Source organism: Jaculus jaculus, chromosome 13 (genome assembly GCF_020740685.1).
Source record: "Jaculus jaculus isolate mJacJac1 chromosome 13, mJacJac1.mat.Y.cur, whole genome shotgun sequence".
Classification (NCBI taxonomy): domain Eukaryota; kingdom Metazoa; phylum Chordata; class Mammalia; order Rodentia; family Dipodidae; genus Jaculus; species Jaculus jaculus.
In genome coordinates this window covers 43,782,137-43,806,389 of record NC_059114.1, presented here as the reverse complement: position 1 = coordinate 43,806,389, position 24,253 = coordinate 43,782,137, and the positions used below count along the sequence as shown (strand labels likewise).

General features: G+C 48.7%; 1 long non-coding RNA gene across 1 annotated transcript in view; it reads left to right on the top strand.

Annotated features, from left to right (window-relative positions):
• Positions 1 to 20,446, top strand: part of LOC123454125 — a 77,188-nt gene extending 56,742 nt beyond the window's left edge. The window contains exons 3-4 of the long non-coding RNA XR_006633175.1: positions 10,854 to 10,975; positions 20,322 to 20,446. This is a non-coding gene — a long non-coding RNA (uncharacterized LOC123454125). The remainder of the gene's footprint in view (positions 1 to 10,853; positions 10,976 to 20,321) is intronic.
• Positions 20,447 to 24,253: the final 3,807 nt, after the last annotated feature.

Below are 24,253 nucleotides of genomic sequence, written 5' to 3'. Positions count from 1 at the left end.
TTTTTGATATTTTCTTATATGGTTGGTATGTGACTTGACCTGTGTGTGTGTAACTTGCATGTCAGAGCACAAGTGTGGATAGCCTACAGGTGTGTATATAGAACTCAAAGAACTTGTGTGCTTGGTCATAGAAAGAGTCAAAACAAGGCACACCCTTTGTTCTCTGCTTACATTTTGCTGCGCAGTGTGAATGGGCAGAATGTGCAAGGCCATGTGGACATCAGGAACTCAGGACTTCCCTGGTCTGAGAAATAAGACCTTTACAGGGAACACAATGCCTGGACTGAAAAGCACATGTGGGGGCTATGAAACAGAGTGCTCAGTCCTTTGGCTAGGGAGATAGTGCACTTGGTAAAGTGTATGACTTGCAAGCATAAGGACCTGAGTTTGATTCCCAAAACTCATGTAAAAACAACATTCTAGAGCCAGGCATGGTGGTGTACACCTTTAATCCCAACACTTGGGAGGCAGAGGTAGGAGGATCACTGAGTCTGAGGTCACCCTGAGACTACATAGTGAATTCCAGGTCAGCCTGGGCTAGAGGAAGACCCTACCTCAAAAAACAAACAACAACAAAAAAAAATCTGGGCATGTAAGAGGAGGAAGCCAAGTACCTAGCACTGGACAAGTCACCCCTATCACGCCTGCCATGGCTCAGGAACATAGAGGAAGTGGAGGAATGCGTATGAGCACTGCTCTCACTGACAGCCCGAGAGCCTTCTCTACAGAGATGCAGTAGACACTGAGGAGACTAAAAAACTCCTTAAAGCTAAAAATAAGAGGCTGATATCTCATCATTAAAAAGGATTTATTTTTTTTAATTTAAAAAGTTTTTAATTTTAGTTACTCATGAGAGAGAGAGAGAGAGCATGCCAGGGCCTCCTGCCTTTGCAAACGAATGCATGCACCACTTTGTGCATCTGACTTTACTGGGGCTGGCTGGCTTTGCAAGTAGGCATCTTATTTTTTTTTTTTTCCTTTTAAAGGGAGGGTCTCACTCTAACCCAGGAAGACCTGGAATTCACTCTGTAATCTTAGGGTGGCCTCAAACTCTTGGCGATCCCCCTACATCTGCCTCCCGAGTGCTGGGATTAAAGGCGTGTGCCACCACGCCCAACCTCAAGTAGGCATCTTTAATGGTTGAGCCATCCCCTCGGCCTATCTAATGGAGGTATCTAATATAACCTCCACAGCATAAGAGAAGATGGAAAGAATGTAAGAACCATAGGGTAGGAAGTCATGCTGTGGGGCACTGTCCTGACATGAACTGACTGGTGCATCCATGACCCCACAGTGATCACTGACACCCCCACAAGATCTGCACTGCTCTGAGCCCATCAACATTTTGACATAGAACATGGAGGAGAACAAAAGGACTGTGATAACAAATCAGAGGAAAGGCTGCCTTGAAAGAGGAGGGAGCTCAGCAGATAGAGGACAGGGGAGGGGACAAGAAAGATAGCCTGATGACAGCATGATCAAATTACTATATGTTCATATAGTAAGTTCTCAATAAATATTTTAAAAATTCTGGAAATGGCAACATGCACTTGTAATCCCAGTGCTCCAGGAAATGGACACAGGCTGATCCTTGGGCTCACTGGCCTGGCAATCTAACCTACTTGGTGAGCTCCAGGCCACTGAAAGTCCCTGTCACATAAAAGATGGCACCTGAGGAATGACACCCAAGGTGGTCCTTTGGCCTCCACATGCACATTCACATATGTGCATGCATACCTGTACACACATGTGCACAAATACACACACATGTACACACACACACACACACACACACACACACACACACATGAAGTGCTCAGTCCTTGAATTTTTTTTTTTTTTTCACAGTAAGGTTTCACTCTTGCCTAGGCTGACCTGGAATTTACTATGTAGTCTCAGGGTGGCCTTGAACTTAACGGCTATCCTCCTACCTCTGCCTCCCAAGTGCTGGGATTAAAGGCATATGCCACCATGCCTGGCCAGTTCTTGAATTTGACAGGTGGAGGTGGCCTTAGAGATGGTTCTTATCCCTCTTATACTTCAGCTCTGCACCACTGATACAACTCCTGAGAAGTCCCCCAAATGCAGGGCACTCTGCATTTGGCCAAATGTCTATGTAGAAAATGTTTTCTCAGAGGAGACCACACCCTGATAAACAATTGCAGACAAGTGCAGGAACCAGGGGAAGGGCCTCCTCTATCCCAGCCCTTGCTCTGGGACATGCAAAAGCCTGTGCATGACTACATTTTTTTCCTGGTGATATCACAACCAGGGTGTCTGTGACCCAGGAAAACTAAGAACTTCTTCTGTACTCCAGGCTGACATTGAGAGTATGAGCATGTGTGTGGTGTGTGCAGGTGTGTGCAAGCATGCGGAACTCCCAACCTGCTTCCTCTGCGAGAATATGGTTAGATCAGGATGTCAAGTGCTGCCCTAGGCCCTGCCAGCTGCTGCCGTGGTCAGATTGCAGGGGGCTGTCCTTGATGGGGCTGGTAGAACAGGCAGAGCCAGTATAAAGGACAGGAAAGGAGGGGCAGCGGCTGAGGCTTGGGGGGAGGGGTGGCTCTCTTGGCTTGGTGGAGCTCCCTGACATCAGCCCCGACAGACCCCTTCATCTGAAAGGGCTACCAGCAGGATAAATCCTTAGTGGCAGAGCCCAGGGTGGACAAGAGGGGTGAGAACGAGACCAGGGTGCACGCAGAGTTACAGTGGAGGTTCCTGTGAGGGAAGAGCCAGAAATTTTCAGCACCCTGGCCAGCACCCCAGTGTTTCCCACCGCTACTGCCCACGTCCAGACAACTGAATATACTGGAGTTGCTGAGGACAGCAAATATGCACAGAAAGTTTGGGACATATCTAAGGGTTTCTTCAGGACCACAGGAGTTTTTGTGAAGCTGGATGGGAGAGAGGAGAGTCCCACATAGGTAGGTAGTAGTGCTGAGCTCCCCCCCCACACACCAAAATGAAGGAAGAGGATCTTGTGGGACTCAGAGCTAAGAGTAGGTGAAGGCTTTCGTTTGTTTGATTTTCAAGGTAGGGTCTGGCTGTAGCCCAGCCTGACCTGGAATTCACTATGTAGTCTCAGGCTGGTCTTGAACTCACAGTCATCTTTCTACCTCTGCCTCCCAAGTGTTGGAATTAAAGGTGTGCACCACCACACCAGGCTAGGTGGAGGTTTTTTGATGGGGGCTTGGACTTGGCCAGTGGGAGTGAAAAGGAAAAGCAGCTGGGAAAGGAGAGGAAGGGCCTGTGTTTCTCCGTCCTCTTGTCTGTCTTACCACCCCTGACCACACAAACTTTCTTCTTGTGGGAGCCGTAAAGAATCAGAAGCACTCCTATGGCCATTCTCTGAGGCCCCTCCACGCCCTTCCTTCTGCTGTCTGCTGCCTCCTGCACCTGCCTGCTGCTGCCACAGCCTTGCCCTTTGCACTCCATTACAGACGGAAAGTTATCTGCCACCACTGCACAGACATTCCTCTGCCTTCCAGACTGCATGGCTCTCTTCCTTCCATTGAACTGGATGATTTTAATGTGTTTTTTAAAGCAGAGTCAGTCTCACTCTAGCCCAGGGTGACCTGGAACTCACTCTGTAGCCTGGGCGATCCTCCTGCCTCAGCCTCCTGAGTGCTGGAATTAAAGGTGTACACTACTACACCTTGCTTTCCTTCCTTCCAGTGAACTTTCCATATCTATCTATCTATCATCTATCCACTTGATAGAGAGCGCTAGCGAGCATGGGTGTGCCTGGACTGCTTGCTGCTGCAAATGCATTTCAGACACATGATATATGTAGTGCATCTGGCTTTATGTGGGTACTGGGGAATTGAACCTGGGCCAGCAGGCTTTGCAAACAAGTGCCTTTAACCACTGAGCCAGCTCTCCAGTCTTCTTCCAGTGAACTTTCTAAGAGCAACACATCAACCTTATCACTTTGTTCTTCTGAGCCCCATGCATGGAAGAAGGTGGAGGAATATGTCTTGTCCCCTGAGACCAGTCAGGTGGGCATGTGGCTACTCCAGGGGCTGCCTAGGGTATTCTCCCCTGGGGCAGCCACCCTCCCCACTTTGGAATGAGCTGTGGTCAGCTCAGCTCCAGAGAAGTGAGGATGCCCTGACTGCTCTCAGCCCTGCCTAGCCTCCTAAATGCCTCCGCTGTTTACTCCCTTTAGTTACCTCAGATTTTCCGTGAGCCCACCCCTAAGCAACCTAGGGGATCAAGGATCACGCACAAAGGGTTTGGAAAGGAGCGCAGGTGAGTGCAGAGGAGTGCAGCCCCCCAGGCAGCAATGCTAGCCTTTTCCGTGTACAGGTCCACCATTTTCAAACAGCCAGTGGCATGGAAATACCGTGCGTCTGCATGCAAATGTACTGGATCCTGACCCATCACTGGCTGCATGCAGCCTTCTCAACAGTCCAGCCCATGGTCTGATGCCTTGCTTTCCAGGGGGTGATATCCACAAATAATGGGCCCTGGGTGAGGGGAATTCTGGTTGAAATGCCAGCAGAGGAGCCCACCCCTCCACCTGTGCTCCAGGCTCCCTAGATCTAGGAACGTCTATAGCGTGTGACTGATGGGGAGAGATGGAACCCAGGCTGGGCTTGGTGGAAAAAAAAAAAAGTAGAACAGCGACAAAATGAGACATTAATTATGTACCTGCTGATGCCAGGTCCTGCAGTAGATACATTACACAAGTTAATTCATGTTGTCTTCCTGACATCCCAAAAAGTTCTTAAGGAAACTGAAATTTAACAAAATGCCCTGTCTGGCTCCAGGTCATACAGTGAGGAAGTTGTGAAGCCAGTCCAAGATTTTTATTATCTGAGCAAAAATCTTAAATGTAAGACAGTTAGCTCTGTGCCTAGATCACATGTGTAGTTTCTCAGTTCCACGGGCAAGAAACCCCCTTCTTTTTCATGTCCAGCTCCTCTGGAAGCTCATCCCCGCCCTGCCCACTCACCCACCCCACCCGGCTGCCCTGCCTCTGGAGCTTCAGGCCTGAGCATACATGGCCTCTCTCCCCTGGGCTCTTACCCTTGCTAGACCTGCTGCCTGGGACAGTGATCCAAATCTTTATGGGACAGCTTCTTGTCAGGTCAAATGCCACCTCCCCAGAGGGACCTTCCTGGACTGCTCTGACAACTGTGGCATCCCTCCTTTCCTTCCCATTCATTTTCTTCAACACTTCCTGGCAATTAAATTTGTTTATTCTTCAACTTAATCGTGGGCTGTCTTGTCAGTAGAGAAGAAGCTCCTTCAGGGTAGAAAACTGGTTCACTGTGGTGTTCTCAGGGCCTGGTACTTAATAAGTGCTCAATAAATGATAAATGAGTGGTCATAGAGAAGCTTCAGTGGGCCTCAAGGAGAAAGCAAAGGGAGTGAGAGACAGTAGCCAGTGAGCTGCAGCCCACACTGTGGTCTCATCCCAGGTTCCAAGATCGTAGGAGAGTGTCTACCTGTGCAGATGAGTGGTCTGTTTATGAAGTGGCCTGGCTTCCCATGCTGCACAGGGAGTGTGTGTGTGGACACTTTTCCTCAGCCTTTGCAGCCAAGTGGAATAGACGAGGCTGCCTGGTGTCTCCAAACCAGAGTGTATGCCCCTGGGCTCCCTGTGTGTTCCCAGCCTTTCCAGATTTAAGACTCTAAAGACCACTGGGCCTGCAACCCCTCCCCGTGTAGCGGCGACATCACCTCGAGTAGGGGTGGGGTAGGGGTGGGGGGAATGCTGCTTGAGGAACCTGATCTTTTGCATTCACTGACATTCTTGGATTTGGCATTTACAACCTCAGGGTTCTATTCCGAGGAGGCCTTTTGTATTTGATGTAAATATTATGGTGATGAGAGGTGACACAGAGAATACCCTGTAGGAAATGGAAATCCACCCCCACTGGGCTGGGAGCCTCTCGCTGCTGCTCTGGGTTGTTATGCAGGGGACTGATTCCTCCCGGGTCTCTGGTTAACCCAGAAGAGCCCCCTCACTCGTAGGCAGCAGGGTGCGGGAGTTGCACATTAGTTATTTTTCCAATTTGCAGAACTACGTTCATCCATCAATGTGGGAAGCAATCAGGGCAAGTCTGGATCCAAGCAGTGCTGCAGCCGTTCTTTGGCAGGGAGGGATGCCTCTTCCCTGAGTTAGCTTGGGCGGTCCTCAGCTCTAGAGCGGAGCACTGGCATTCCCGCGAGTCAGCTGCTCTCACGGCCACTTCTGCAGTGGCTGTTGATTCCTATGTGTTTCCCAGCATCTCAGCCTGGATCCATGGGTCTTTCTTGTGTTCTGGGGACTGCTGGCAGCTGCCATGCTCCTATTCTCTTCCCAAATTCCCTGGGAAGTGATCGTCCTTGTCCCCACCTGCAGTCATGGTGGGTTTGGGAGGACTGTACCAGCTGTAGCTCTTTGAGATGCTGTGTCCAGGGACAAGCTTTGTGGCTTCCACATCCTTCAAATGAGGAAGATAATGCTGTGTCATTAGGGTATATGAAGACCTCATAAGATTATATGCCCAGCTCCTGACAGGAAGGACTCTCAGGAAGTGGGAGCAGTTACTGTGGGGTACAGAGGGCTTCTTTGGAGCAGTGGCCCGGGGCCTGCTGCTGCTTTACAAGCCCATCATTTACAGCTTCTCTTCCCAGCTGTGCGTTGAGCCCCACCTTTACAGCAACTAGCAGCCCAGTCAATGCACATCGATTGTTTGGATGCATAATGAGCATTTAGTGTTATCATCAGGAAGCTAAGACAGCCTAGGGCTCCAATTCTGGAGTCAGAGGCACAGAAAATCCTCATGTGGCCACCAGACACTGTGTTTTCAACATTTTGGTTTCTTCAAGTCTAGGAAGTGAGTGATAGTAGAATCCATGTCAGATTTTGGTGCAGATTAAATGGGAAAGCACTTGGCATATAATAGGCCCTTTCAGAATGTCACTACAAAAATTTGTGTGTGTGGTACTAAAAAAGACCCTGAATTTGAGATCAAAAGATCAAGGTTACACTTGCTTCTACTGCTTATTTACCATGCTAACTTAAATTTCTTTCCCTCTACTTTCCAATCTGTAGAAAGAATACAATGTCAACAATGTCAGGTAGGGTTTGGTGGCTCACATCTGTAATCTCGACACTTGGGAGGCTGAGGCAGGAGGATTTCCATGAGTAACAGAACAGCCAGGCTACATAATGAGTTCCAGACCATCCTGGGCTTCATAGCAAAACTCTACTTAAAAGAAAAACTCACCAAAACAAAACAAAACAAAACAAGCCGGGCGTGGTAGCGCACGCCTTTAATCCCAGCACTCGGGAGGCAGAGGTAGGAGGATTGCCTTGAGTCCGAGGCCACCCTGAGACTCCATAGTGAATTCCAGGTCAGCCTGGGCTGGAGTAAGACCCTACCTCGAAAAACCAAAAAAAAAAAAAAAAAAAAAAAAACACCAAAAAACCCCCAAAAAAACCAAAACAAAAACCCAAGACTATAATGTCATCCAGGTTTATATTGCTGTGAATAAAACTCAACATTTGATTGAAGACGGTGCTGAATGTTTACATAGTCAATGGATGAAATGAAAAGATTTTAGGTTCTAGATTCAGAGAACCTGTTAGATATCCCAGATTTGTTATTTACTTTCTGTGGGATTTGGAGCAAGCAACTTCACCTCTGTGAACCTTGGGTTCTTTTGGTATAAAACAGGGTAATATGTACCCTCCAGCATTCCTATAGAATTAAATTAGACAGTTAATATTAAAATACCTCATAAACCATAGGGCATTGTGTTCATGGTAGCTTATTATTACTTTGTTCAGAGCCCTGGGCTAGGAGCTGTGAGGTCTCCAAAGATATACAAAATTCTTGGTTCTAGTCCTAGAGAAACTATGATAGATATGAGGAGAGAAGGCACAAAACACGGGCAGAACTCCGTGGAGATTTCTATCAATTCATTGATTACACATGTATTTGTAGGGTGTTTTCCAAACACCAGGCACAAAAGGTCTATTGGAAATTTTAAGTTAAACCTGGGGGAGCCTTAAAGGCCAATGTTAGGCCTCTGAATTGACTGTCATGTGGGTAGAGGTCTCAGAAAGTTTATATCACCTTGTGGATGAGGCTTCTGGCTTACTAAGTCACTTCCCTCCTTCACCTCTGAAGCCAAAATGCATAGAGACCATTGTGAGGAGAGCATTTGAATCTGCCATTCAGTAGGTGGCCTCTTCCCAGAGGTCAGTGGCCTATCTGGCCACCACAGCCGGCAGTCACAAAGGACCTGCTGAGAATCCAATCTAATGGCACAGCAAAGGCACAAGCCACTCTTCTGGGAATGGGAGGGTGAGTTGCAAGGTGATTTTGCTGCTGTTGCAATCTTCCTTTAGACAAAGTCTGTCCCCAGGAGCAAAAATAGCAGCTTTAGTAGCAGGAGACTATTGTGACATCATCTCTAGGCTCAGCCAGAAAACCCCACTTCAGCCAGTCTCACTTGCCCCTTGGAGACTGGAGCCAAGGTCCTAAGGTCACTGGTGGGCCCAGGGTCCCTTATAAGCTACCTGGCTCCAGCTCTGGACTGTCTAAGCATAGCTCTCTCTCTCTCTCTTTCTCTTTCTTTCTCTGCCATCAAGTGATAAGTAGTGCACTTGCTCTATTGCTGGACATTTGGTCAGTGTGGTGCCCCAGGGCTGAGTGCAGAGCCCTTCAGGGTGAGGAGCAATATTGATGAGCTGCAGATACTTAGGACTGCACCTGTGTTGACAGGCAGAGAAGACAATTCTTAGACCCTGTGAGGTGGGAGGGAGAGAAGGAAGGAGGGAGCAAGAATAGAGGAGTATATGCATGGTGTGTGGTGTGTGTGTGCAGCTGTCCATGTCCGTGTCTTGAGGCAGGAGATGGCAGGCAGGAATGGGGACTCCACAGCCTTCACTGATTAGAAGGGTTTTGAAATTGATAAATTACTTTGTATTGGGGCAAAATTATTTGACCAGATTTCAAATATCTCAGAGAAGAGAAGCTTCTCTTGGGCCAAGTATTGATTGTATTTAATAGAGCTGGGACTTTCTCACTTAAAAACAACAAAATAAACATCTAAGCATCTAGAGGAAGGCACTAACTTTCTCTCTCTCTTCCCTATCTCCTTCCCCTTCTTTCTAAGATCCAGAAATAATCCAGTGTGTCTGTGCTGATGTTAGAACCATCCTTTGGGGCAGATTGATGGAGGGGGTTTGGAAGAATAAGGGGCCTTGGGTTGGTCCCATTCTTCACAGATTGATTTTTGCCAAACGGGGACTGTCAGAGCCCTTGATAAATCACTAGTCCAAGTGATGAATGTCCTGAGGCTGGGCAGGGTGGGGGGAAGAATGCTATTCTGGAAGGCAGCCCAGGGAATGAGAGGGGCAGAGAGATCAAGACAAGGCTAGCCCTAGAAATTCTGTGAGATAACCAGAAACTTTGTCTGTAATCAGGATCTGACCACAATCATTGACTCAACAGCACTTCAAAAATCATTTTCAGCCTGTCTCTTGTCTGTCTCTTGCTGTCTGTCTCATTGTCTGCCTCTTTATCTGGCTTCCAAATGGACTTTGATGGTTTCCTCCCAGGAGAGCATTCACTTAGGCTTCCTGGAAAATGAAGAAAATCTTAGGAAGGCAAGGAGGAGCTTGGCAGGGAGAAGTGGGCAGAAAGGGCCAGGGTGGCCTCCTGCAGTGGGTATGGTGCAGCTGCAGCAGGGACTGGCAGCCTTGGAGAGATGGAGAGGCTGTGGGAATGCAGACAGAAGCCTGTTTCCAGGGAGTCTTATTCTGCCCAGAGGGAAAGGTTATATGTGCAGTTTCCCTGTCCTTCCAAAAGCAATGGGAGCAAAGGTTGGCCTCAGGTGGGCTCCCTGAGGAATAGCAGGAACTGTGGAGAGGGAGAGAAACTATCCCAGAATCAGCAACTGATCTCTCTTCATGACCAGAGTCTGCCTTAGCAGCAGCCCAGGTCATAGGTCACCAATTTGAATCAGCTCTCCACCTTGAATGTGTGACTTACTGGACCCCATCTGGTTCCTTCTGTATAAAATGGGAAAATGGAACACTGATCAGATATTAATACATGATATTTTCTTGTTGTGTGTGGGTGTAGAGGTTATATGAGCACATATGTGTGCATGCATGTGGAGGCCAGAGGACAACCTCTGGTTTCATCCCTGGAAACACCATCCACCTCCTTTTGAGACAGGAGCGCTCACTGACCTGGAGCTCACCAATTAGACTACACTTGATGGCCAGTAAGACCCAGGGATCTTCCTGTCTCTGCCTCTTCAGCTCTGGATTACAAGGGTATGCCACCATACTTAGCATTTCATGTGGATAGGGGGCATTGAACTCAGGCCCTCACACTGCAAGGAATGTATTTCACCAACGGAACAACCTCCCCAGCCCCGATTATCTCAGTGTAAGCCTGGCCCTGGCTCATAGCAAGCTCACAGTGTCAGCTAAGGAACATTATGCTCTGCCTGGTAGCAACATGGCAAGTTCTGAAGTCATCGAAATTCAAAAGATGTCAGCCACTCTGGAGTCAAGAGAAGGGGGTTCCTAGCTCTGCTTCAGAGTGGAGAATGTTACTCAAATTATCAATCCACAGCCATGTCTATCCTGTATCCCCACAGTCAGCACGAGTGCACCGTGGACTGCTGAGGCCTCCACTGTCTTCTCTGTAGTAGAAGCAACAGGAACGCAGACTTCTGGATGCACACAGGGCCCCGGGCTGAAACAGGAGTGTCTGCTCACATGAGTTGGGCTTGTTGCCTCTTCACTGACTGCTGGCCATTCTCAGGCTCCCTAATCCCTGTCCATGGTGCTAACCCATGTCCATCCTGTCTCACCTCAATCCTTTACTCCACAGCCCACTTCAGCATCTCTGAAGATCTCCCTGGTCACCAGGAATGAATTCTGAGCTCATATTCTGGAATGCTGCCAGGAAGAAGGAAGCAGCGTTACTACAAAGCATCACACAAAAGGCCGCAGGTAATTATGTCTCTTTTAAGCTGCTAACAGGATTGGCCGTTTGATAAATGGGAGGATTTGAGGCTGTTTTGTCACTGACAAGCTGTTGTAAGATCATATTGGAAGCTGAAGACAGTTTATCTTCATGTATGTGGTGAAGAGAGGGGAATTCTCTGTGGATTTTACACCCTCTTCAAATTAATGTGATTTCCTAGGCTGGTCCTGGGCATGAGAGTGAGTGATCTTTATGACTCACCCTCTGATTAGATTACCTGGCTCAGCGGCCACCTCCAGCCCCTCTGAGTGCCCTGAAACTCCCCAGGATCCTGCCTGTCCGGTCCCTCCAGCTCTCCTGCACTTCCAGATCCCCCACTGACAGGTCCAGCTGCTGAGGGATCCCACAGCTCAATCACTGCTGGATAGCCAGAGAGGCAAAGAGATCTGGTTTCTCCAGTTCCTCTGGAGGGAGCAAAAGAGAGGGAGGCCGGCTGGGAGGAATGGGCTGGTGATGGGAAAGGAGGAGGAGAAGCAGCAGAGGAGGGTAGAAATGAGACAAAGAGGAAGTTGAAACAAACAGAGGCAAGCTGAGCCAAATATAAAAAGTAAAAGAGGCAAAAAAAAAAAAAAAAAAAAGATAGCAAAGGGTAAGGGAGGGGTTTCTCTTTCATTTCTTAGACCCTTCTTTGGAGCCCCAGGCTCCAGGGTAGTCCACTTCCCTGAACATAAACAGGTCCTCAAGCATTTTCTACCAGATAACTGGTTTATTTTCTTCATAACATTTATTAGTATTATCTTGTTTATTTACTTGCATTTGTCATATTTTCTTTCACTCCTAAATTATAATACCCATGCAAGCAGAGGTTACTGTTTCCATGTTCTTCCCAGAACAGTAGGTTCTTACTGGCTGTGAATGGACTGTATGGTGAGGGTTAGGGTTTTGGGACGGAGTGGAAAGGGGCAGGGCCAACTTGCCATCCTGGCAGAGGTCTGGAGCTAAATGGGAGGCTGCTGGGTCTGGAATTGGGTCTCTAAGGTCAAGAATGCTTCAGAATTTCTTTGGACAGAATTATACATCTACCAGGACAAAGCTTCTCATAGTGGAACTGGGAAACAGTTGCATCTGAGTCCCTTGGAAACTTACCTTTTCCCAAACATTCCAGGTGATTCTGATTTGGTGAGTCTGAAGTTCACACTTAGAAAAAAATGTTATTATGGAAGCAAGTCAGCTGGGGATGCCTGCCCCAGGGACCTCTCAATAGAAGCAGAGAACTGTGTGTGCGTGTTGAAGGGATTGTGGTTAGAATATTTACAGTGGAATAAGGAAGTCCATTATTTCAGTCAGGGGCTAACTCATTCTATATACCTACTTCAAGCAATTTGTAGGGCAGAGTTCAAAGGTGGAGCTAACCTGCTAGGGGCAATTATGCCATCCTACTCAGAACTTGAGAAACAGGAGGACAGCAACAGCTGGCCCAGGGTCCTTTGCTCCCTCTACCCACGGAAACTCCCACAGCTGGTAAGCCATGCCTCATTTCCAGGCAGGCTGCACACCCGCTCTCAAGCCCCAGGCCAGGCTCCCTGCTTTTTCAGGGGCCTCCTCCAGACCTGTCAGCAATCTATGCTACACAGTTGATTGGCTGCTATACCAGCATATCAGCCCCACCCCAATCTCCTCTCTCTCTCTCTCTCTCACACACACACACATACCACCTTGGGCATCACATATCATGGCCCCATTTTACCTGACACTGCCAGGTGCTCAGGAGTGAAGGCAGTGTGTCTGAGCAGTGGTCACACCTGGCAATATCTATGCAGTGTCTTAGCCTAGGCCTGAGCATGGGGAGGATATATAGAAGTCAAGATCCATCCAGCTGAAAACAGCTCTCACCTATCCCACTCCGGCCCAGGAAAACCATAGCATGTAGATGGAGCTACCACCACCTCCCACCCAGTCTATGCTACAGCAACCCTGGTCTTATCTCATGCCCCAAATACTGCGTGCTGTGTGCCTCAGAAACACCCTCCCGTGTGCTGTCCCTCTGCTCGTCATGTTGCCTGGTGTTCTGACACCTTAAATCTAGTTGATTTCAACCTTCTTCCTTGATGTACCTTCCCAGATATCAGGCTCTGTGTGCTTTACTATTGGTGACACTCAACACTGTTGTTTCTTTGTATTTGGCATCTTTCTGCCTGTCTGGACTATGAGGCCTATGGTAGGAGGGACCGTGGTTCTGGGTCTTGTCCACTGAAGGATCCCTGGCATTATCAGCTATGGGTTGGGCACATGGCAGGAACTCAGATGAGAAGACTAAGACCTAGGAAAATCCATTTGCTTTGACAAATGGTTCCTGTGTATCTACTCTGTAGACCTAGAGGATGCAGCAACATACACAAAGGAAATTCCCTCCCCTCACAGAGGCTGTAAGCTGATGGTGAGATGCAGTTGTCAAATAACCATACAAATTCATGAACTGGTACAAGAGTAACACGTGATGTAAGACAGAGGTTCGTTGGGTGAACAGAATCCATAAAACAGGGACTTGATCAGGAAGATAGGCCAGGAAAAGCTTTCTTAGAAGATACTTCTCTGAGTCAGAGCTATTTATATGGAGTAATACTAGAAGAAAGAGAGGGAGTGTCATGTGCAAAGGCCCCACAGCAGGATAGGGCATGGCTTCTAAAAGGAAATAAAAGTCCAGAAAGGCTGAAGTGTGTGAGGAAAGTGAGGAGGCCAAATTAAGCTGAGGCCAGACCACACAGGGCCTTACCAAGTAACCTAAGGAATTTGTCTATTCATCTGAGAGCCAAGGATTTAAGCACTGAAGAGTTTAACCAGCAGGAGATGAGCAACATTGGCTATGATATGACCTGAATTGCATTTTGAAAAGGTCATCCAGGCTTCTGCATGAAGGAAAGGAGGGGCTTGAGAGGAGGCAAAGAGGCCAATCAGTGGTGGGTTGCAGCCATCCAGGCTTGGCCTACCGACGTGGTGGGAGAGAGCAGGAGGAGTGAAGAGTTTGGGAGAATGGTTTCAAGCTATACCATGGGTTGACAACAAAACCAGAAAAGTACCCATCCCCAGTGCTAGAACCCTCCTGGCCACTGGGCTTCTTCTAGCCTGTCAGGCAGGCAGACCACCAAGGAAGGGTTTCTAGGCTTCCTCCTGAAGTATACCTGCTGTCACCCCCTCCCTAAGGTCTATAACCTGTACTGTGTTCCTTTGAGTATCCATATGCATCTGCCAGGCTGAAAGGCTCAGACTGAACCCATGTAGGGGTGCTTTTCTCTCATTGCTGCAGGTCCTTTGCATGCTGGGAATTGTAGTTCTAGGAGCAGAAAACTGGGCCTACTCCTGACTGTGGATCTGGCAGGCAGCCTGGTTGCCATGGCAGCAGCTGGGCTGGAGCCACCGAACCATTTCATCCACAGCTCTACCGGCTCTGAAAGCTCCCAGCAAGAAAGCTTGGGCTCTGGGGAGGAGGGGAGAGAAGAGGGGGAAGAAGAAGGAGGAGGAAGGGAAGATGAGGGGGGGCAGGATCACCTGGATCTCCCCAGAGGCCAGGGCTAAGCTTGCCCTGCTGTGGAGCTTGTTGACTGAGTGGAGAGAAGTCACTAGCTTGGGCTCACAGCAGGGCTCCAGGAGCTGTGAGCTGTAGCTGTGTCAGTCAGACACTGTAGGTTCAGCTCAGAAAATGCAAAAGCCTGCATCAGACTAGAGGAAGGAGGAAGCTGCACTCCTCCCCAGGGGAACTCAGAGCCTGAGTGGAAAAGCAAGAATTTAGGAAGTACAAGCCCTATCCATTTTTTTCTTCCAAAGTGTCCTAGAACCCATTCCCTTTTCTCTGTCCCTTGGCCACGGTCCTAGCTCATTCTCTCTCCCCAGAGAAGGCTTTCTCAAATACAAATCTGGCCCTGCCACACTCCCACATCCCTGCTTAAAATTCTTCAATGGCTCCTCGTTGCCCACGACTGGACCAAGGCCAAGCTCTCTAGTAGGACCATTCATGGCCTTTCTGATTCTGGCCTGAGGCTCGCTGACCAGTGATCCTCCTGCCTCCATACTGGGATTTCCCCTTCATCTCCTTGAACTTGCACACACTTCTTTCTGCCCGAAGTGTCCTTCCCTCCATCTCCCACCCCTGAGCTGACCGAACTCAACTGAAACACCCCCTCCCCAGTGCAATCTTCCAAACTCCTCCACCAAGGAAAGAATGAGTAGTGGCTTGCTGCTCTGAGCTCCCAGAGCACTTTGTACCTCCCTCTCCAGCACTTATCACCCATGTTGTGATTATTGTCTCAGTAGCTGTTTCTCCCCCTCTCCTCTGTATCCGAGCCATCCCAGGGTCCCCAGAGCCCAGCACAGCGTCTGGCACCAGGTAGGCATTCGATAAATGGTGAATGGAACTGAATTCAGCAAAGGAAGGCTATTTGGGTCTTAGCCATGCTCCCACTCTCCTTCCCTGGGCTCTGCTGCCTGCTGTAACTGGACGCCCCGCCCCGCCCCACCCCTACTTGGGGCACAGAGCACCTCGAGCTGAGTATCACACTGCAGCTGACTAGCAGACCCTGTTGGACGAATGCTCTGTACTGTTCTGGGCAGGGGTGGCACAGACACCTGCGTATGGAGGCTGCAAGCCTCTTCATGTCACTGGGAGTTCAAGTCACACCCCAGTCTCCGTAGAGGAGGTGTCTGTGTCTTCTGTCAAGCCATGATTAATGGACCCAGCTCCAGGAGCAAAAAAAAAAACACCAATTAGGCTTCCCCTCTTCTCCACCTGGAAGCAGAAAAATTCCAGGAAAATCCTTCTTCCTGGGCAGAGGCTCCATCTTCCTGGGCCTCAGCCTTGAGGTTTGCCCAGCCAGCCTTTGACCGCATCCTGCAGCCAGCTCTCTGCTCATTCAGCCCCAGCCTGCGCAAGTGCTCATTGGACCTCTTGACATTCGGGAGGCCTTTTCCAGGATGGCATCCCTTCTAAAGCTCATTTCCCTGACATAATAAAAGGATTAAAAAATTGGCCTGGCATGGTGGCACATGCCTTTAATCCAAGCACTGGGGAGGCTAAGGTAGGAGGATCACTGTAAATTTGAGGTCAGTCTGGGCTAGAGTGAGTCCCTGTCTTAAGAAAAGCAAACAAGCTGCCTTGATCATTCATGCTCATTCATTTATATATTCTCTTCCAAAAATTTATTAGGTATATGCTGGGGTAGGATGTTGGATTGATCTCAAAGGATAAAGAAGTAAATTAGAAACATGGTCCCTGTCCTCAGGAAGCTCTAGTTTATGGGGAAGATAACCCTCTCAGTGCTCTGTGATTAGTTTGGAAGCACAAACTATTAGATGAAGTGCTTGGCCTAATCTGGGACATCAATAATTTTTTTATTTATTTATGAGAGGTACAGAAAGTGGCAGATAGAGAGAATGGGTGCACCAGGGTTTCTTGTCACTGCAAACAAACTCCAGATGCATGCACCACCATGTGCATTTGGCTTATGTGGGCTCTGAGGGGTTGAACCTGGGTCCTTGGGCTTCACAGGCAAGCTCCTTAACCACTAAGCAATCTCTCAAGTCCCCTAAAAAAATATATACATATATTCATTTTTCAAGGTAGGGTCTCGCTGTAGCCCAGGCTGACCTGAAATTTACTATGTAGTCTTAGGGTGGCCTTGAACTCAGGGCAATCCTCCTACCTTTGTCTCCCAAGTGCTGGGGTTAAAGGCATGTTCCACCATGCCGGCCCCCCTCAATAATGTTTGATCAGTGAATATTAACTGTACTTATGATACAGCAGGTATGGTAGATAGGATAGGAATGACATAGCTCCAACAGAGAGGACTTTCAACAGTCACTGTGTTCTACAACTGGGAGAGGGCCAGGAGAGAAGAAGATGTGAACTCTATAGCTAAAAATGGTGGTTCAGGCTCCCCAGGGACTTGGAGAGAATTCCCTAAGATTGGTACAAAGGGTCCTTTGCACCCTATAGAGGTGAACATGAGTGGGCGGGGCCTTGTAAGAATGGCCTGGCTGGGACAAGGGATGATGGAGCAAGGGGCTCCCACTGGAAGCAGGCGAGAGGGGAAGGCATAGCTGCATGGCCTGGAGGAGGTGGCCTGGTTCAAGAGCTCTCGGTCTGTGTGCTGCGGTTTCTGCTCTCAGTGGAATTTGATCTTCTCCCTTCTGGAGGTGGCAAGAAGAGCAGTGCAGGTTTCAGTCCTGCATGGGGCAGGGCAGAGCAGAGGCTGGTGTGGCTCTAGGTTTCTCTTACTGTAGCTAATACTGGGCCTGCAGCCTATGGCAAATGTCAACCAGTGTCATAACTCAAAGGGTTGGGGCTCCAGGGCTTGGAGGAAGATAGGAGAAAAGAATAAGGACTAGAGCTTGGGGGAAAGATAGGTGACAGGGAGTGGGAAATGGAACTGTTTGGTGAAGATCTTTGATATTGCTTAAAAAACAGATAAATAAATAAATAAAAGGAATTGCTACCATGTTCTGTGAGCTCAGCCTCTGATCCCTGAGCTATAAAATCTGTCAGAAGCTGCATTAGGAAAATTCTAAGAGCTCTTTGGCTTCTCTTCCTTCTGCGGCTGGAACAGAGGATGGTATAGGGAGACGCTGCAGGGAAGTGCTGGCTCCACCCTCTACCGAGGGACCCAAATCAGCATTTGTTGACATTTCTCAAGACACCTTTGGTGCTAGTGACATTTCAGAGACCTCTGACAGGGCTGGAGGATGCAAGATTGACCCCAAAGCCTTTGCTCTAGGTCCAGACATGCTGGGGACACACTTCTCCTTCCAACCAGCTGCAAAGCACCACCCCTGGGTCTAAACTTAGGAGCTTCAGTGCCATCTTGAAAATGCCTCCTGGGGTAAGGCTGAGGTAGACCTAGACTTTCCTCATCAAGCCTTAATGTCTGCACTTGTGAGATGGAATAAAAGGGAAGGGTTTCATCAACTGTATGTTGTTGCTTAAAGATGAGAACTCTGATGAGGCCTCAGGGCCAGGGCGGGGGTGGAGTATGGAAGAACAGACACGGAAGCTGAGCACTGGACAGAGCCTTTAGTGGGTAGAGGCCAGCACAGGGGACCTAGGGGGATTCTTTGATATCCCTGTTGGTGCTAATAGATGGCAACAGAGCCACGGGACACATGAGAACCAGCTCAGTCTGTGGCAAGACCATCCTGGACATGCCTAATGTCAGAAGGTGACCAGGATCAGGTCTGGTGAGTGCTTGGCCGGGAGAACCAGGCCCTACAAGAAGGATGTCCCAAGCATTACTCACTAGTTTTGCTCTTCAGTATCAGGCCTGAAGAGCCCAGCATGTGAGCACAGGGCAGAGTGATGACAAAATGTCTTTGTTTTGGAGTCAGTAGAACTAATCCTGACTCCATTGAATGCTGGCAGTGAGTATTGAGTCAAAAACTACACCTTTCTGAGACTCATTTTCCTCATCTCTAATGGGGAACAGTAATGTTGCATACCTTGCTGGCTTGTGGGGAGAATTAGAAAAGCTAATGTTTATAAAGCATTTAGCACAAGCTGCCACATAACAGGTACCAAGCTGCTTCACTGGCAGCCATCACTAGTGGCATCAGCTCTCCTCCAAGAGGCAGATTGGACCTTACCAAGAATCTTTATCAGCTCAAGTGGGCCTCATTCATAAAGAAAGGGACCCCTCTCAGCAGGTGCTCATGAGTTTAAACCTGTGTCAGGATCCTTGGATATGCCCATTCAGGACAATATGGAAGAAGATGAAAATTTAAATTCTCCCACCTCTAAGGAGTTATTGACAGTGGCAACTGAGGCAGGGAGGACATGTTCTTCAGTGGTGTGGCCACTGGCAAGTTGCCCGTGCTCCAGTGAACAATCCCTTGCTCATGCTCATGTCAGCAACCTTAATTTAAACTCAGTGGGCTTCACACGCAAAGACATCCAGGCAGGGGAGGTGGGTCAGTGGTTAAAGGAGCTTACTTACGAAGCTGGTGGATTCAAGTTAGACCCTCCTCAGCCCCTCTGTAAAGATGCATGTAAAGTGGCAAATGTGTCTATGATATCAACACCCTGCAACAATGGAAGACAGGGCCAGGAGAAACTGAAGCTCCCAGCCCAGATAGATTGCCAATTGTCCCCATAGCAAAATACCCTGTCTCAAAGAAGGTGGGACAGCACAGACACCATAAATTGTCCTGTGACTTCCACATACATGTGCGCATAGACACATTTGTACACACACACACACACACACACACACACATGCACAAATAAATACAATCTTGTTAAAGTTAAAAAAAATTGAAACGAGACATACTGTGGTTATCTGCCAGAAGCTGCTTATGGAATGACAGGGTTTCTTTCAGCTTAGAGTTTTGAGGGTAATTTTTCTTATGGCAGGCAGAGCGTAGCTAGAGCAGGAAGCTGACCCACATCACCACATATCGTCAGGGAGGAAGCAGCAGTAGTGAGCTAGCCAGCACTAGCAAGCAGAGCTGGACTGCAAAATCCCAAGGCTACTCCCAGTTATAACCTCCTCAGCAAGGCTCCACCTCCCAAAGGCTCCACCTCCCAAAGGCTCCACCAGCTGGGGACCAAATATGAGGCTCAATCACAAACACATGAGGCTGTGGGGGACACTTCACCCTCAAACCACCACAAACATCAAAATAGAAGTGGGCCTAGCTTGGAAGGAGAAGGTGTTTATCAAGAAGGAGAGGGAGGGCTGGAGACATGGATTAGCAGTTAAGGCATTTGCCTGCAAAGCCAAAGGATCGCAGTTCAATTCTCCAGGATCCAGGTGAGCCAGATACACCAGGGGGTGCATGTGTCTGGAGTTCATTTGCAGTGGCTGGAGGCCCTGGCATGCATATTCTTTCTCTCTCTCTCTCTCTCTACCTCTTTCTCTCTCTCACATAAATAAATAAATAAAAATTTTAAAATATTTTTTAAAAGGAGAGGGGAAAAGTGAAGGTAATGGGAGGTGAATATGATCAAAACATATCATATACATGCATAAAATTTTCAATCAATAGAACAAACTGAAATAAAACTCCATTTCTACTCAGATTCTAATCTGCTGACTGTATGAGACACAGTGAGGCTTCTCAATCTAAGTCTCACTTTTCTTTTTAAATATGAGAGTAATGAGGCAAAGATTACAGTGGTGTTAATAACTGCTAGGTGAGTGGCTGATAGGGAAAAAGAGCAAGTGTTTGGTGCCAGAGTAAAACCCACAGCATTATTTCTTAGAAGGTGGGCGAGAATCAGAAGCATCACAGTGCCCAGCTGAGCACTCGTAGTGGTGGGTGAATTGGACACTCTGTGTCTTCTCAGCGACGCAGAGTGAACTGTACACTATCACCTTGCCTGTGTTCCAGCCTATACACGGAGTTTTAGCACAAGGAAGCCACCAGCTAGCTGGAAGGAAGGATGGTGTGCAGGGAAGCTGATCCATATGTGCCAGCGGGTGACCAGCCAAACACCAGGGTGAGGAGAGGAGAGGCACTGCATTGAGCAACATGCTGCACGGAATGATCGGATGCCCTCCCTGTACTGGATTCGAGCAGACCTAGAAAGGTTGGCATGGGGTCAGTTTGGGAAGTTTGCAGGGAAGCACCTTTGTTTTTAAAATATTTGTTTATTTGACAGAGGAGAAGAAGAAGAGGAAAAACAAGATGAAGAGCCAGCATGGTGGTGCATGCCTTTAATCCTAGCACTTGGGAGGCAGAGGTAGGAGGATCGCCATGAGTTCAAGGCCACCCTGAGGCTACATAGTGAATTCCAGGTCAGCCTGGGCTAGAGTGAACCCCTACCTCAAAGAAACAAACAAACAAAAAAAGAAGATGAAGAAGAAGAGGAGAGAAAATGGGCATGCTAAAGCCTCCTGCCTCTGCAAATGAACTACTTTGTGTATTTGGCTTTACATAGGTACTGGAGAGTTGAACCCCAAGCCAGCAGGCTTTGCAAGTAAGTGCCTTTAGCTGATGAATCACCTCTCTAGCCCACCTGGGGAAATTTGTACATGTGGTATGTGTTAAAAGAGAAGATGAGGGCTGGAGAGATGGCTTAGTGGTTAAGGCACTCGCCTGCAAAGCCAAAGGACCCAGTTTCAATTCCCCAGTACCCATGTAACCCAGATGCACAATGTGGTAAATGTGTCTGGAGTTTGTTTGCAGTGGCTGAAGGCCTTGGAGTGCCCATTCTATTACTCTATCTGCCTTTCTGTTCCTCTCTCTCTCACAAATAAAATAAGATTTTTTTTTTCAAAAAAAAGAGAGAGAAGATGAAATGAAAAAGGTGGAGATTGTTGGCTAAAAAGCAGATTATGAAGTAGTATGTGTAATGTAAGCATACTTTGCTAAAAAGATACTTATAGGAAGCCGGGCATGGTGGAGCACGTCTTTAATCCCAGCACTCGGGAGGCGGGAGGCAGAGGTAAGAGGATTGCTGTGAGTTTGAGGCCACCCTGAGTCTCCATAGTGAATCCCAGGTCAGCCTGGGCTAGAATGAGATCCTACGTATATATATACTTATAGGTATGAAAACGATCAGGGATATCCAGCAATGGTGGTACATACCTGTAATCTCAGCATTCAAAAGACAAATTCAGGAAGATTGTTGCCAATCTGATGTTCAGAGTGGGTTATTTATTGGCCAACGATGGCTACATAGTGAAACCCTGTCTCAAAAAGTGTGTGTGTGTGTGTGTGTGTGTGTGTGTGTGTGTGTGTGTGTAAGAGAGAGAGAGGTGTATATGATGTTTATGATGGCAGGAATATGATGGCTTAAAATTTTTACTCTGTATTTGTGAATTTTCCAGAATGTTCAAGTATTGCGTCTACAATAAAATGTTATTTAATAAGTGAAGTGGCAACAACGACAGTGTGTACCTTACAGTGTTGTGGTGCAATGAGGTAATGCTGCGAGGCACAAGTGCTGGCATAAGTGCACGCCAGACAGTCAGGCCCCACTAAGAGGTCTGGGCTGCTCCACCCCCAGCCACCGTTAGCCAGAGCTGGCTTATTGTAGATGCTCCCCTATTTTCAGGTCCTGGCACATAGCAGGCCTCCGGTGATGTTTGCTGAACAAATCACTTCCCTTCGCCCAGCTCTTGTTGGACATCCAAGGAAACACAATGGAAACTGTGGCCTGTGTTCAGGTAGGTACAGGTCCCCAGAGCCGCCTCCTCATCCATGAGCCCCCAGGATGTGTCCTCAGCCAGGATCTTACAGCGAGCAGGCGGGAGCCTTCTGCCAGTGGACTGAAGCTGCAGCGGCCTGTGCTGGAAGGAACAGCCATTGGCTCCTCTCATCAGGTCACACTCCCCCAGCTTTTTCTTTCTTTCCTTCTCTCTTTTTTTCTGAAACGGATTCTCCCTACTTAGCTTAGGCTGGTCTGGAATTCATGATCTTCCTACCTCAGTCTTATGAGTGTTGGGCTTACAGATGAAACCCTGATCCAACCTCCTCAGCTATTTTTTTGGTTTTTTATTTTTTATTTTTTGAGTTTTTGAGGTAGGGTCTCACTCTAGTCCAGGCTGACCTGGAATTCACGCTGTAGTCTCAGGCTGGCCTCCACCTCGGGGCGATCCTCCTACCTCTGCCTCCCAAGTGCTGGGATTAAAGGAGTGCGCCCCCAACTATTTTTGATGTTGGGCTCCAAAGTTCCCACTTCCTGTCTACCCTGAAACTCTGGGCCTGGGGTAGGATCCTGCCAGAGGTTAAGTCTGAAACTATTCCACAAACACAGACTGGAATTAAAGGTAGCCCTAGCACAGCAGTTAGTTCTTGGTCTGCTCTGAGGCTGGCTTCCCAGATAAAGCCTCAGAAATGGGACCAGGCTACAACAGGCTTTAGGTTCTGGTTGCCGTTCGCCCTAAATTGCTTTGCACTTGTGAACTTAGATCCTAAGCTTGCTTGGGACTGACGTTGAAGCTGACTGAGGCTGAGCTTGCCCTTGCCCAGAGGATAGAGCCCGAGCAAAGAAGCCTAGTGGGGGACTGCAGGGAGCAGGCAGGGGCGCTGGGTAGGCAGCAGAGAGACCGACTCCCCTTCCAAGACTCCGGCTCTGGCTCCCAGGGCTGAAACGCAGGGTGTAGGGCGAGAGCAGCCGAGCCTGCCCTGGGAGATGTCGGAGAGTGCTGGGCGGGGGTGGGGGCGTGGAGGGGATGGGGGTGGTGTTGGTGGGGGCCGTCAGGCTTCCACTGAGGCAGCGGCAGGAGGAAGGGCCTTGGAGGACTACTTGCTGCCAATGGTTGCTCAGTCGCGGTGGTTCTGGAGAGGGACCCCACGAGTGTGGTTTGCACCCCCATTATCCCAACTCCACCCCCTTGGAGCCCGCCGGGCTATTTGCTCATTAGGCCGATGTCTCCTCCTTAATAAAAAATACATGAATAAATAAATAATAACAGCCATAACCAAGCGGGAAACCACTTTCCAGTGTACTGTTTTCCCCACGCCTTCCTTCCAACCCCCCAGAGCTGGGTCATCTGCAAGCCCTGCCCGATCCACGCGCTACTGCTCGCCCCGCAGCATGGCTGACTTTCCTGACCCAGAGGGACCCTGGGGCTCTGGGACATCTGAACAGACTCTCTGCTCGTAGAGGCGGCTGCTCCAGAGATGTGTGGAGAGGGAGTTAGGGCCAGGGCTTCTGGTGGTCCCCAGCACACAAGGAACCTAAGTCAAGGAGGAGCTGGAAACAGAGTGGTAGAGAAGGGACCAGAAGGTGGCACACTCAGAGGCCAGTAAAAGCAAATTGAAACTGGCATTTGCTTAGGGTGAGGGAAGAAACAGGTACCTAGGGACCTGGAAGGTTCTTTCTCCCTCCTACCAGGCTCACATTGTCCCCTTTCTCTCTGTCCCCGCTGTTTCACATTCTTTCTGCTGTCTGTGTCCCTGATGCATTTTTTTTTCCATCATCACCTTGCAGACCTGGGTCCCTCTGCCTTCCAGGGCTAGCAGAAATTATTTTGCACTGGGTGTACGGTTCAGGACCATGGAGAGCATCCTCCAAGTTGGTCCTCTTCAGAAACAAGCCTTGGATGGCTGAGTAAGGCAAAACAGGTGGGATGGGAGCAGGGAAGAGGTGGTGGTTAAAGGGAAGAGTGTGGGTGAAGGTCATTGCAGCCTGGCTCTCCTCAGCTTTGGATCAAAGACCCCTCTCCACTCCACCCTGCATCACTTCTTCCACCCACGAGCGGGAAGAGAGGTGCTGTCTGTCCTGGGAGTGAGTGGTTCTAGAGCCCAGCCTTTGGGAGGAAGATGAGCACACAGGTGGAACCTGGCATAGAGAATGCTTATGACCCTTGGTC